General features: G+C 42.8%; 1 protein-coding gene across 1 annotated transcript in view; it reads left to right on the top strand.

Moving 5' to 3' along the window:
* The window catches only part of grip2b (glutamate receptor interacting protein 2b), a gene marked incomplete at both ends in the record, with an annotated part of 385,376 nt that overhangs the window by 1,089 nt on the left and 371,904 nt on the right, over positions 1–12,383 (top strand). The gene's annotated exons all lie outside the window — the stretch shown is intronic.

The following is a 12,383-nucleotide window of genomic DNA, read 5'->3' as shown; positions in this document are numbered from 1 at the left end:
GGGGAGAGGGAGTTTAACATCACAGACAGAAGTGTCATCCATGTGCAACCTGTGTGTACAGTTTGTGATGCTGTTGAGACAGAGCTCGTTTTTTACATTTGTTTGCATTTACAAACATAAATGCCATGTTGTTTCAAGGAGCAGAGGCTTCATGCTGCTCGTTGCACTGCCCCCTAGAGGTTTATTATGCCCATCGTAGCTCATTTTTAAAGTCACAGAGGAGGAAATATCCATTTTTGTAAATAAGCATGTGCAAAGCAGAGTGTGATTTTGAAAAAAAAAAAAAACAACTCCAAAAATTGCTCCCCAAAAACTGATGAATTTGTTGATTGTTGTCACCTGTCGTCTTCATGTGGCTGGAACCCACCCCTCCCATGTACCGCGCAGCCACAAAAAGCTTCAATTAAACACAGCGATTAAGAGAAATTTCACATAAAATTGAAAATCCTCTCCACATAAAAACCTGCAAAAGATCACGTCAAACCACTTGGCGTCCTGATGTGGCCAGCTGTGGCACAGGAGGGACAGGAGGCTTTTAATGTGCTGCTTTCCGTCGTCTAGACAATTTATCTGCCAATAATTTGCCCCTCAGGTCCAGACAATCAGGACAAGCAGTGACGAAGACAGCATTGACAGTTGTTTAGATGAGGATTAGAGAATTGATGAACTAAACCAACGACAGCAAAGCTTGAACAAATTCAGGGGCATCAAAAATGAGCCCAAAACTGACTGGCCAGATGCTCACATCTGGCAAAACCACCAATGAAATGGTAAGCGTTTCAAAGAAAACAAACATTATTGTAACAATAATAACAAACTAGCCTCAAAGCCATGATGTCAGATGGAGTTTGTAAAAACACCCAGAATGCAACAGTGAGTTGCAGGAAGTTCTTTTTGGGGACATTTCACTGCATTTTGCATAAATTAAATTGGTGTTATGTTATAATTCTCATCATTTTCACTAGTATTGAACACATATGTTTACATATATTTGTATGTAGTTATAAAACAAAAAGCATCTCCCATAATCAGCTTTTGTTGACTGAATAATAGACATCAGCATTCAATTTCAACAGTTTTTTTTGACATTTCACTCTATTTAATTGGCTGTATGATGAGATTGTGGTAATTTTTTCCCATTATAATTGTTTGATTTTTGTGGATAATATAGATATTTTCACCCTATATACTCTGTGCCACAACAAAGAAAAACTTACATTTAAAGGTTCTTATGGCCCATTATTGGAACTTTGACACCTCTGCTATAGAGAAACATTAAAGGTGTGAAGAAAACATTTCGCCAGAGATATCTACATTTCTGAACATGCAGTAGATCGGCTGTCAGGCATTTGACTCTAAACTCAGATTCACACACTTTAAAAAGGAGGCTTCTGATGAGCATTTGAAATTCAAAGGCCTATTGTACCCTATTATAAATACCCATTTCTAACTTTATTTCTATTGCACTTTAAAAACATGGTGCCGTACATAAATAATCTTTAAACAACATGGAGTAACTGATTTTAAAGGTTTTGATTTGTACTTGATTTGTACAAAAACCACCAACGTTCAGTTTTTCTGGTGCTACCATGAACTTGCAACCTTTTTATGACAATTTCACCCCAAGAAGTCAGGCCTTGTTTACATGACAGCACTTTAATGCATTGTTTTTGTGTTTTCATTTCAGAAAAGTTTCAAGTTTAGACAGCAATGTTTTTATTACGATGTCTGTTTCTATGGAAACGCTGAAAATGATTCAAATGCCAGGATATAAGTTGTTGCTGTAGTTTATTTTAATAATGAAACCAAACACACACACAAGCAGCAGAGAACAACAGGCTCTAAACAACAACACTGGGAGAACACGGACATTCACATGGACAGATCACCAAGTGGGATTGTTATTATTTATTATTATGTCAAAATAAAAGTACCAAGTCCTCGAAGAATATGAACTGGGAGTCATGACATCATGGAGGAAACGTTGTTCTGATTGGCCAGCGACCGAGCGTGTGCAGAACAACTAGTTAGCACGGCCATGTTGAGCATGAGCAGTGGCAGCGTTTCCCTCCGGCTACACAGACAGAGCATATTCAAAAAGCTCTGATCACTGTTGTCATGTAAACAGTTTAAATATCTGAGATGTCATCTGCATGTAATTGGATTCAGTTTATTTTTAGTGCTTCACCTGATCTGCTCACATCCTATGTCAGGGACACGGAAAGGACCCAAGTGCAGGACTCTGGAGGCAGGCTGGGTTCAAACAAGTCTTTTATTTAATGACAGCACAGACCCATGAATAGCAGGATGCTCCTTGGCCTGAGGAGCAGCAGACTGGACTCCAACGCCCTGGACAGAACGGACGAGACATGGACGGCTAACACTGGACAGAACGGACGAGACATGGACGGCTAACACTGGACAGAACGGACGAGACATGGACGACTAAACACTGGACAGAACGGACGAGACATGGACGGCTAACACTGGACAGAACGGACGAGACATGGACGGCTAAACACTGGACAGAACGGACGAGACATGGACGGCTAAACACTGGACAGAACGGACGAGACATGGACGGCTAACACTGGACAGAACGGACGAGACATGGACGGCTAACACTGGACAGAACGGACGAGACATGGACGGCTAACACTGGACAGAACGGACGAGACATGGACGGCTAACACTGGACAGAACGGACGAGACATGGACGACTAAACACTGGACAGAACGGACGAGACATGGACGGCTAACACTGGACAGAACGGACGAGACATGGACGGCTAAACACTGGACAGAACGGACGAGACATGGACGGCTAAACACTGGACAGAACGGACGAGACATGGACGGCTAACACTGGACAGAACGGACGAGACATGGACGGCTAACACTGGACAGAACGGACGAGACATGGACGGCTAAACACTGGACAGAACGGACGAGACATGGACGGCTAAACACTGGACAGAACGGACGAGACATGGACGGCTAACACTGGACAGAACGGACGAGACATGGACGGCTAACACTGGACAGAACGGACGAGACATGGACGGCTAAACACTGGACAGAACGGACGAGACATGGACGACTAAACACTGGACCGGACGGATGGGACATCGGTCACAAACAAACCAACACTGACACACACACAGACGGGACATACTGTATATAGCTAGCAGGGTAATGACTGGGATTGGCTCCAGGTGTGGAACGGGACCGCCCAGACCTGTGGCCCGCCCCCTCTGAAGGGAGATCCCAGCCTACCTCCTGACATCCTATGTAACTAATGAATGACCGTTTCTACCTTATTCTAAATAAACCAAAATTATCCTCCATAACTACAAAATTCAGTGCTAACTGAATATTTTTGTGAGAAAACATAATCTCAACATCTTTTCACAGGATATGAGGATTTAAGTAGTTTCACTCATTTGACCTCCAATGTAGTTGTTGCTGTGTAATAAACGATTGGGCTGCTGCGAGAAGCCGACACTCCCGGGACGCCCCAGACCTTTTCTCATCCCGTTGTTGTTGTTTTCTGTTTATCACTGTGATAATTAGTTAGAGCTACTATTTAATTACCTCTGAGCTGGTTAGCATTGATGCTATGTATGTTTGGGACCTCATGTTCTTCAAAGGCTCTTTTTTTGAAGTTTAATTTTTAACTGGCTTTGATCGCTGCACAGCGAGAACAAACACGCAGCGCGACTGTGGTAGAAATGTACACGGCAGAAATACATATACAGTTTTTGCTATTTTCCTCTCCGCCTGTCGTATACAGTGGTCCCTCATTTATCACAGGGGTTACGTTCTAAAAATAACCCACAATAAACAAATTCCACGAAGTACTTAACTTTTTGTTTTTTTTAAAAAGTAATCTATATGGTTAAGGTTGTAAAAGTCCTCACCACACTCTTGATACACACTCCTCAGACAGGAATGAACATTTTCTCACATTTCTCTTGTTTAAACTCCCAAAGTTGAAACCCTGGTAGATTTGAAAACATAAACATTCCTCTGCCTTCTGGCTGCGACCGCAGGTGCCTTTGTCGGTGCAGAAGGTTTTCTCGACGTTGTGGTGTTTGTCAGGAACCAAACTTGCAAACATACTGCTGTATGCTTGCAAGTGTCAGAGTCACACTATCCTATCTGCAATCTAACTGCTATCGATCAGACATCCATGTATATTTGGCAAGTCGAACTCATTGGCGTACATGAGACACGGCACGGAGATTGATTGACAAGGGTCTAGTCCATCAGCAAATCAGGACACACAATACAATATGCAGGTTCTCCCTTAGCCAATCAGAACACTGTGCACGTCCATACACCTTAAAAAAAAAGCATTCAAAATTGCACAAAAAACAATCTGCGAAACAGCGAGGCCGCAATGGGTGAACCGCGTTCTAGTGAGGGGCCACTGTACAGCCCTTTCATTCGACTCAGCAGAAAGTGAAACAGTGCCACGCAGAGGGTGCTCGGGTACATCAAGGCTCCTCAGCTTCCCGCGCTTTTCCAACATAATGGAGGCGGGTTTATTATCCTAAAGCATAGGATCTTGAAACAGTCTCCGTACGTCCGTACGTCCGTCCGTTCGAACGTTTCTACCTATATCTCGGCAACCCCTGGGCCCACAGTGACCAAACTTCACATGTGGATACATCTCAGAGGGGGAAGGGACACTATGGTGACCTTGACCTAATTTGCACATTAAGTAGGTCACAGGGTCACGAAGTGCTTAAAAACACATTTTGGGCTCTGGAGGCCTAGGTTTTTGAGCTAGGGCTCTGAAATGTTATACACACCTACTAGTACTCTGGGGACACCCTCCAGCATACCAAGTGACCTGACCTTGACCTTGACCTTGAAGATTGGTAGGGTCTGAAGTTTGCTCGTCATGGTTGCACAATACATGTATTTTCATATAAACATTTCTCCTCATTTCTCAGCAGTTCCTGGGCCCACAGTCACCAAACTTCACACATGGACACTCCACCTGGGGAGAAGGGGCACCATGGTGACCAGGACCTAATTTGCATATCAGGTCACAGGGTCACTAAGTGCATAAAAACACCTTTTGGGCTCTGGAGACGTATTTTGACATAGCTTATGAAGAAGACCTTTCAGATTCTACATAATGATCTACTAGGACCCATGGAACACCCTCTAGTGTACCAAGTGTGCTGCCTTAGAGCTGCTTTGTGAGAAAATATAAAGCCCTCCGGCGGGGGATTAGCCCAGCAACGGCCTTCTTGTTTATGTGGCGTATGCCACTGGCTGACAGCGCTCATCTGGCAACGGGAACTGGATGGACTATCGAGCCGGTGTGTTTAACAAGCGGAGTCATGGTTCGCACTCTCAGCTCACAGAAACAACACCCCGGTTCGATTCTCAGCTTCATGTTCATGAATTATGAATAGGAACCTAATATTGAGGTTAAAGTAGTTATATAGACGCCTCCAGGCAAAATGTATTAGTCAGATTGATTGATTGCTGCACAGGAAGTCCATGTGGCAGCACCGTGGTTCTGTGCTTCTAACCTCATTGCTGATTGGATGAATCTCTGTGTATCATTCTAAATGTGTTTTCTATCCCTCTAGTACTCCAACCTCCATTGTTGTGTTTCTGTCAGGATTGTGATCTGCTCATTGGTCCTGATTGAACCCTGCCAATTGCCCTTTGGGTTCAGCTTGGTTCTGTCCCTTTATTTGATTGATGGATTGAAGCAGGAGAGCTTCAATGAAACAAATCGTAATATTGGATGTAATTTCAGCACATCCAGGAAGAAAAAAAACTTCCTATACATTTTTTGTTTCAGGGATTTCTCAGTCCACATTCTTGTGTTTCTGAGTATTTGCTGCTGTTGCCTCTTGACTAGTTTCAAATCATTTTGAGAAAACACAAGAAAACAATTTTAAACTCTGATGGGAAATACATACAAAAGCACACATGGCTAGTTAAAATAATACCCTCCAACAAAGGTGTGAAACACATTTTTGTTCAGGAGCCATATTCAAGATAAATTCATTGTGAGTGGACAATTAAAATGCCACAATAACCTTTACATTTAGACCAATTTGTTGTGGTGCAGAACATTCATGTTGAATATGTCGATATTTTTATACTTTTACTGGCTCCCTCAGATTCTTCTTTGCAGAAGTGAACGATCAGATGACTTTTAACGCTGTTGCAATATGCAACCTCTGAAAAGAAAGACGTACATCTGACACAAGGTACCTTTCATGCTTGTTTATCAAATGACCTTTGGCTAAGCCCCGCCCACCAACACAAATGAACCAATAGCATTCGACTGATAAGTGCCCGGAGAAACGGACTCAGAGATTCTTAGCATAAAAACATAAAAGAAAAAGATCAAACTCTGTCAAGAATTATTCGATTATTTTGTTGTTTTTGCTATTTAACTCATTTAAGATGCAAACGGCGTGCCTGCACTTGCAGCAGCTATACGATTTACTTGACCCCATTTTCCAAACAAAACCTGGTCAAATGTGTCCTGTGAATGAAGCTGCGTGGCAGAATATACACGCCCATCCATACAACAATGAATAAGGATGTCTACATTTGTTCTCAGATTAAAAAACATGCAGTCACCTGTGACGGCTTGTCCGATTTGGCAACAGTAACTAAGGGAGGCGGAGCTTAGCTGAGGATGAATAAGGCCTCATTCACTCAGCAGGAGGAAGCGGCTCTGCCAGATTGTTAAAATCTTTGCTGGTTTTTTTCTCATTCTCATTCTTCATCATCATGTTTTTTAGATTTTGTCGGCTCATATTTAACAACCACTAGAAAACTGATCTACATGCGCTGAACAGCGTTGCCAGACATGATGGGTATCCCAAATTCTCTTACCTTTTAAACTTGTTTATTTTGTGCATTTGTGTGTTTCTGGTGTGTTCTTTATTACACATTTAATAGTTTTCGGATTTTAATACGATTTCAAGTAGGGATGAGCCAGATACTCATTTCAGACGAGTATCCGGTGCGGATGATGCATTTTTTACGAGTCCGAGCATGATGGGAGTAAAACTCGTCAATATCCGTGCTTGTGCTGAAGGAAAACCCTCATTTGGTAACTGACTGTCTTCCCACTCTCTGATTGGCCAGTAGATATTGGCTTCTGTAAATAGTTTTCAAATAAACAATAAATGAAGCAACTTTTGATCAATCCATATCAATTTCAGACTAAAAATTTACCAATATTAGCCCCACCCAGTTTCAATTGAACCACACCCACGTCCGATTTAGGCCCCGCCCACTCTGAGTACAGATACAGATCATTTAGATGGTTGAACAGATACAGATAGTGGTGTACTCGCTCATCCCTAATTTCTGCACAGGCTGAGATTTGGTCTGGTTTTTATTGAGGTGTCTGAGTTTTACCTGGTTTGGGATGGAGACAGTGAGTATTTACATATTTACCTCTGTAAACAGCATGTTTGGCGTGAATTCACGTCGTCTTCTCTCTGGGACTCGAAACCATCGGGTCCGATCACGTTCACATGGCAGTCTGACAGAGGTTGCCTTTAAATTCTTTATATTTATATCACCTTATATTCTTTATATTTCTATATCACGGTCTATAATACTAAAACGTCACTTGGCCAGTAAAATGTCTTTGAGCCTTTTCAGGTTATTCATCAAAGCCTCCCGTGGCAGAGCCGCTCGTTGTTCCTTCTTAACTGCAGGTGGTGTCGCAGCTTTCGTTGTCGAAGAGTAGGAACTGACAGATAGTAATAGATGAAACATTCGGCTGGAAGAAATGTAGCCGGAAAACCCATAGGGCTTCTTTAGGTTCTTCAGTTGTTGTACTGAGAAAATAGATTGTCCTTTTTCTGGATCCCTCTTTGGCTCTTTGTCGCTATAAACTGTCACTCTGTTCTAAATCTGAATAAGCACTGTGGATGTGCCCTGCAGCAAATATTCAAATTAACCTTGGGCAAATTGCTTGAAAGCCGGCGTAAGACACAGGTGGAAACCAGCATGTGAATGCAGGCAGAGGAAATGGGCCTTAATAAAGCAGTCTGCATACTGATGAGGGCTCAGGAAGCAATGCGGCCAAGTGCAAAGGCATGTTAACGGCCATTTAATCTGGGAATGTTTCACTCTTTGAAATGTGTAAATATAGATTTTCAACACATTATTTAACCTGCACATGTTTAAATACGTCATATTGCGCAGCATTTCAACACTTCCACTTGGTCTGGTTGGTCCAGAAACCTGGTATTCAAAGTTTCTAGCTCCTTCTTGATTTCCCTCAAGTTGAATATTGGATCATTGGAGCTGCATTCAGAATCTGCTGTGTCTGTGTGAGCCATGTGCCAGAGCAGAGCTGTAGGAACAGTCTACCTTGTTTGGGATTGGCTAAACCCCTGATGACACTATATAGGGTTTGATTTATGATGAACTGAAACAAGCCAGGGAGAAAGAGGACACACTTTCTTCACTTCTGGGGTGTCGTTCCAGGCATGGAGACGATTAGTACAGTTGAAAATGATTAGGATGGGAAGTTTGCATCATTGGACCTTTTCAAGTTACAGGAGAACTTTGATTATACTTTGAAAGGATTACTGATATTTGATTGTAGCATAAAGAAGATTACATGTATTTTTTAAGACTAAAATGGAGTCTCTAGCTGAAAATTTGGCGAAGTGATGTTGCGTGGAAAAAGTGTGATATTTTTAAAAAAAGGGCGCAGCGGTTCATATTTATACATTTGCACACCAACTCAACCTCACATTGGTCAGTTCCTAGTGAGGATGTATGCGTTGCTATGGTGAAGTGGCTATTCCTTTGTCTGACTCCAAACTGCTTCAAACTGGTTCTTCTCAAAGCTTCACGTTCTGTGGGACCAAGTGACCTTATCTGTCAAATTCCATCTTTACCTTGAGCATGTTTTTAAAAGTGCCTCCCTACACCTCAGAACTCGGCTTTACCTTGAACATGTTAATAAAAGTGGAGAGCCGAAGAGACCAACTTGGAAAGTCCCGAGCAGTGATGTATAGCTGTGTTTCCCAACTTGGGCAGTGTGAGAAACTCCAGCTGTGTAGAAACACTTCTGAATACTATATGTTCAGTTGTCACACAGAAAACAAATGTTTAACTACTATAGTCCTTCAATAAGCATGTACTATATACAGTATATAAAGCTTAATTTGTAACATGTATAATAGATTTATTTTATGAACAGCCATATACAATACACATATTAATATAGGCTTCTTTGTGTGTTCAGCTATATGTGTGTATGTGTGTAAGTGTAAGACTGTTTATATTAATGATGTGTGAACCTGGTGATTCATGTAAACATCCAGTGGAGACAAACAGGAAATAACATGTCAGCCTTGTTCACTGTGTTCTTCTCAAAAGCACCGCGTTCAGTACGAGCACGGATATTAAGGAGTTTTACTCGTATTATGCTTGTACTCGTCGAAAATGCTTTATCCATACCAGATACATCCCTAGCACTTACCTAATACTTACAGTTTTGATAGCTACACACAAGAGAATACATTTGTGTGTATACATAGATAATTAGAAAAAATAAAATTGGTTAAATGTATTATGTCAAGGTATACCTTATACTTTTTGAGTTAGCTAAACTAATCCAGCTGGATGATTTTCCAGCTCATTCACCACAAACAACGAGTCATTTCGGGGTCACAGTTCCACTCTTGCCTCCCATGATGAGACCAAACGAGATGTATTGGCTGAATTTAGGGCCGTTGCCACCAACAAAGGAAATGAGTTCCCTGGCTTGTTTACAGCTGAAGGGAAAAATAGCACGTGGAGATCAAACGCGTTACAGATGGAGGGAGAACAAACGTAAATCAGCCTGTTGAAAGCTTCTCACATGTTCTGAAGAGTCTGAACGGACAACAAATGACACCGGCATGAAAAGACCAACACGTTGGGCGGAGGCATTAAATATGCAGGTAGGTAAATAAACAAATAAATAAACAGGTAAATAAGGGAATTAAAGAAAAGCTCACAGTGAGCAGGGAAGGAACACACAGGGCAGGTGATGATCATTATGAACCGGCTTCAGATGGATAAATGTCGTCAGGCGGAAAACACAACCCATTTCATAGAAACAAAAAGAATTAATTTACATGCAGTCTAGCTACTGTGGAGGGTTTTTATCTTTAAAGTCACCATATTTCATTGCATTTTTTAATAATTCCTCCTCGTTCATCAAGTAATGCCTCAGTATAATACTGTATCTGTGCAGTCCCTTCACCCTGGAAGTCCTACGTCAACATTCTCAATATTCTGTGGCCTGTTTTGTTTTTGTTGGGTTTTTTTCATACTGATAAAGTTTAATGACAATAATAGATTAAACTGTAACAAACATAAACACGCAGCAGCAAAAGAACCTGAAATCAGATTAGTTTCAGTTATGGAGGCGGTAGACTTTTTTTTTTTTTATTAAAAAAACATTTCTAAATTCAGTAGAGTCATTCCTCGGTGCTTTTACAGAGAAACTAGAAAAACCCAACTTATCCACATGAGCAGCAGGTTTGTTTGTGACTGAGGAAAGAAAAAGTCTCTTTAACAGGAAGAACCTTTGTAGAAACCAGAGTCAGAGGTGGAGGAGAGGAGAGGAGAGGAGAGGAGAGGAGAGGAGAGGAGAGGAGAGGAGAGGAGAGGAGAGGAGAGGAGAGGAGAGGAGAGGAGAGGAGAGGAGAGGTGGAGGAGAGGAGAGGAGAGGAGAGGAGAGGAGAGGAGAGGAGAGGAGAGGAGGAGAGGAGGATAGAGGAGAGGAGAGGAGAGGAGGAGAAGAGGAGAGGAGAGGAGGAGAGGAGAGGAGAGGAGAGGAAAGGAGGATAGAGGAGAGGAGAGGAGGATAGAGGAGAGGAGGATAGAAGAGAGGAGAGGAGAGGAGAGGGGAGGGGAGGAGAGGAGGATAGAGGAGAGGAGAGGAGAGGAGAGGAGAGGAGAGGAGAGGAGAGGAAAGGAGGATAGAGGAGAGGAGAGGAGGATAGAGGAGAGGAGGATAGAAGAGAGGAGAGGAGAGGAGAGGAGAGGAGGATAGAAGAGAGGAGAGGAGCGGAGAGGAGAGGAGGATAGAGGAGAGGAGGCTAGAGGAGAGGAGAGGAGAGGAGAGGAGGATAGAGGAGGGGAGAGGAGAGGAGAGGAGGATAGAGGAGGGGAGAGGAGGATAGAGGAGAGGAGAGGAGAGGAGGATAGAAGGGAGGAGGGGAGAGGAGAGGAGGAGAGAGGAGAGGAGGGGAGAGGAGAGGAGGGGAGAGGAGGATAGAGGAGGGGAGACGAGAGGAGAGGAGAGGAGAGGAGGAAAGAGGGGAGGAGGGGAGAGGAGAGGAGGATAGAGGAGAGGAGAGGAGAGGAGAGGAGAGGAGAGGAGGAAAGAGGGGAGGAGGGGAGAGGAGAGGAGGATAGAGGAGGGGAGACGAGAGGAGAGGAGAGGAGAGGAGAGGAGAGGAGGAAAGAGGGGAGGAGGGGAGAGGAGAGGAGGATAGAGGAGGAAAGAGGGGAGGAGGGGAGAGGAGAGGAGGATAGAGGAGAGGAGAGGAGAGACAGAGATAGACTGGGTGGGGAGATACATACAATACTGTTGTTAGTGCTACATATATTTCTGTTTTTTACAGTCATCACACTGATCCAAATATTTTCCAACTGTCATGAGATGAAACCAGCCTGAGCAGTTCTATCTAGATCAGTGTTTTTCAACCACTGTGCCGTGGCACAGTGGTTGAAAAACACTGATCTAGATAGTCCTGACTATATCTCGCGGAACACCACTGTGCCACGGCACAGTGGTGTTCCGCGAGATATAGTCAGGTGTGCCAATTTCACGTTTTTTCTAAAAAAAAACCTTTGCTCTCACAGCGACAGTGTGTTGAAGAGTAATCATGTATAAATACTCTTCACCACTAGAGGGCAGCACAGAACTTTGCCGGTGAAATGTAAAGTGACAGACGTCAGTGTGGTTCATCTCCACCTCCTGCTACCATCTTGTATCAAAGTACTGTGTCAGTGACAGTGATGGAGAAGTTTTAGAAAAGGAAGAATGTGAACCAGGATCTCAGCTCTTCATCCATCAGGTCCAGGTTTCACACTGACGGAGTCACTATTAAAAAAAGTCCTTGCTTTCTGGATTTACTGGATTCCTGTTGATAAAAGTTGATGAGAATGACTTTATATTGTTAATAGAGGCTGCAGAGGTTCACATTTTAACATTTTCAGGTGGAGGTGTGCCTCCAGAGTTTTACAAAGAAAAAAGTGTGTCTTGGCTCAAAAAGGTAGAAAAACACTGATATAGACAGTAACATCATTTTCTAGCAAGAGTATAAATTATCAGGTCGGCAAAAAAACAAAACAACAACAACAAA

The sequence above is a fragment of the Blennius ocellaris genome (assembly GCF_963422515.1).
Source record: "Blennius ocellaris genome assembly, chromosome: 4".
Lineage (NCBI taxonomy): Eukaryota > Metazoa > Chordata > Actinopteri > Blenniiformes > Blenniidae > Blennius > Blennius ocellaris.
This window is presented reverse-complemented; position numbering and strand designations above follow the sequence as displayed.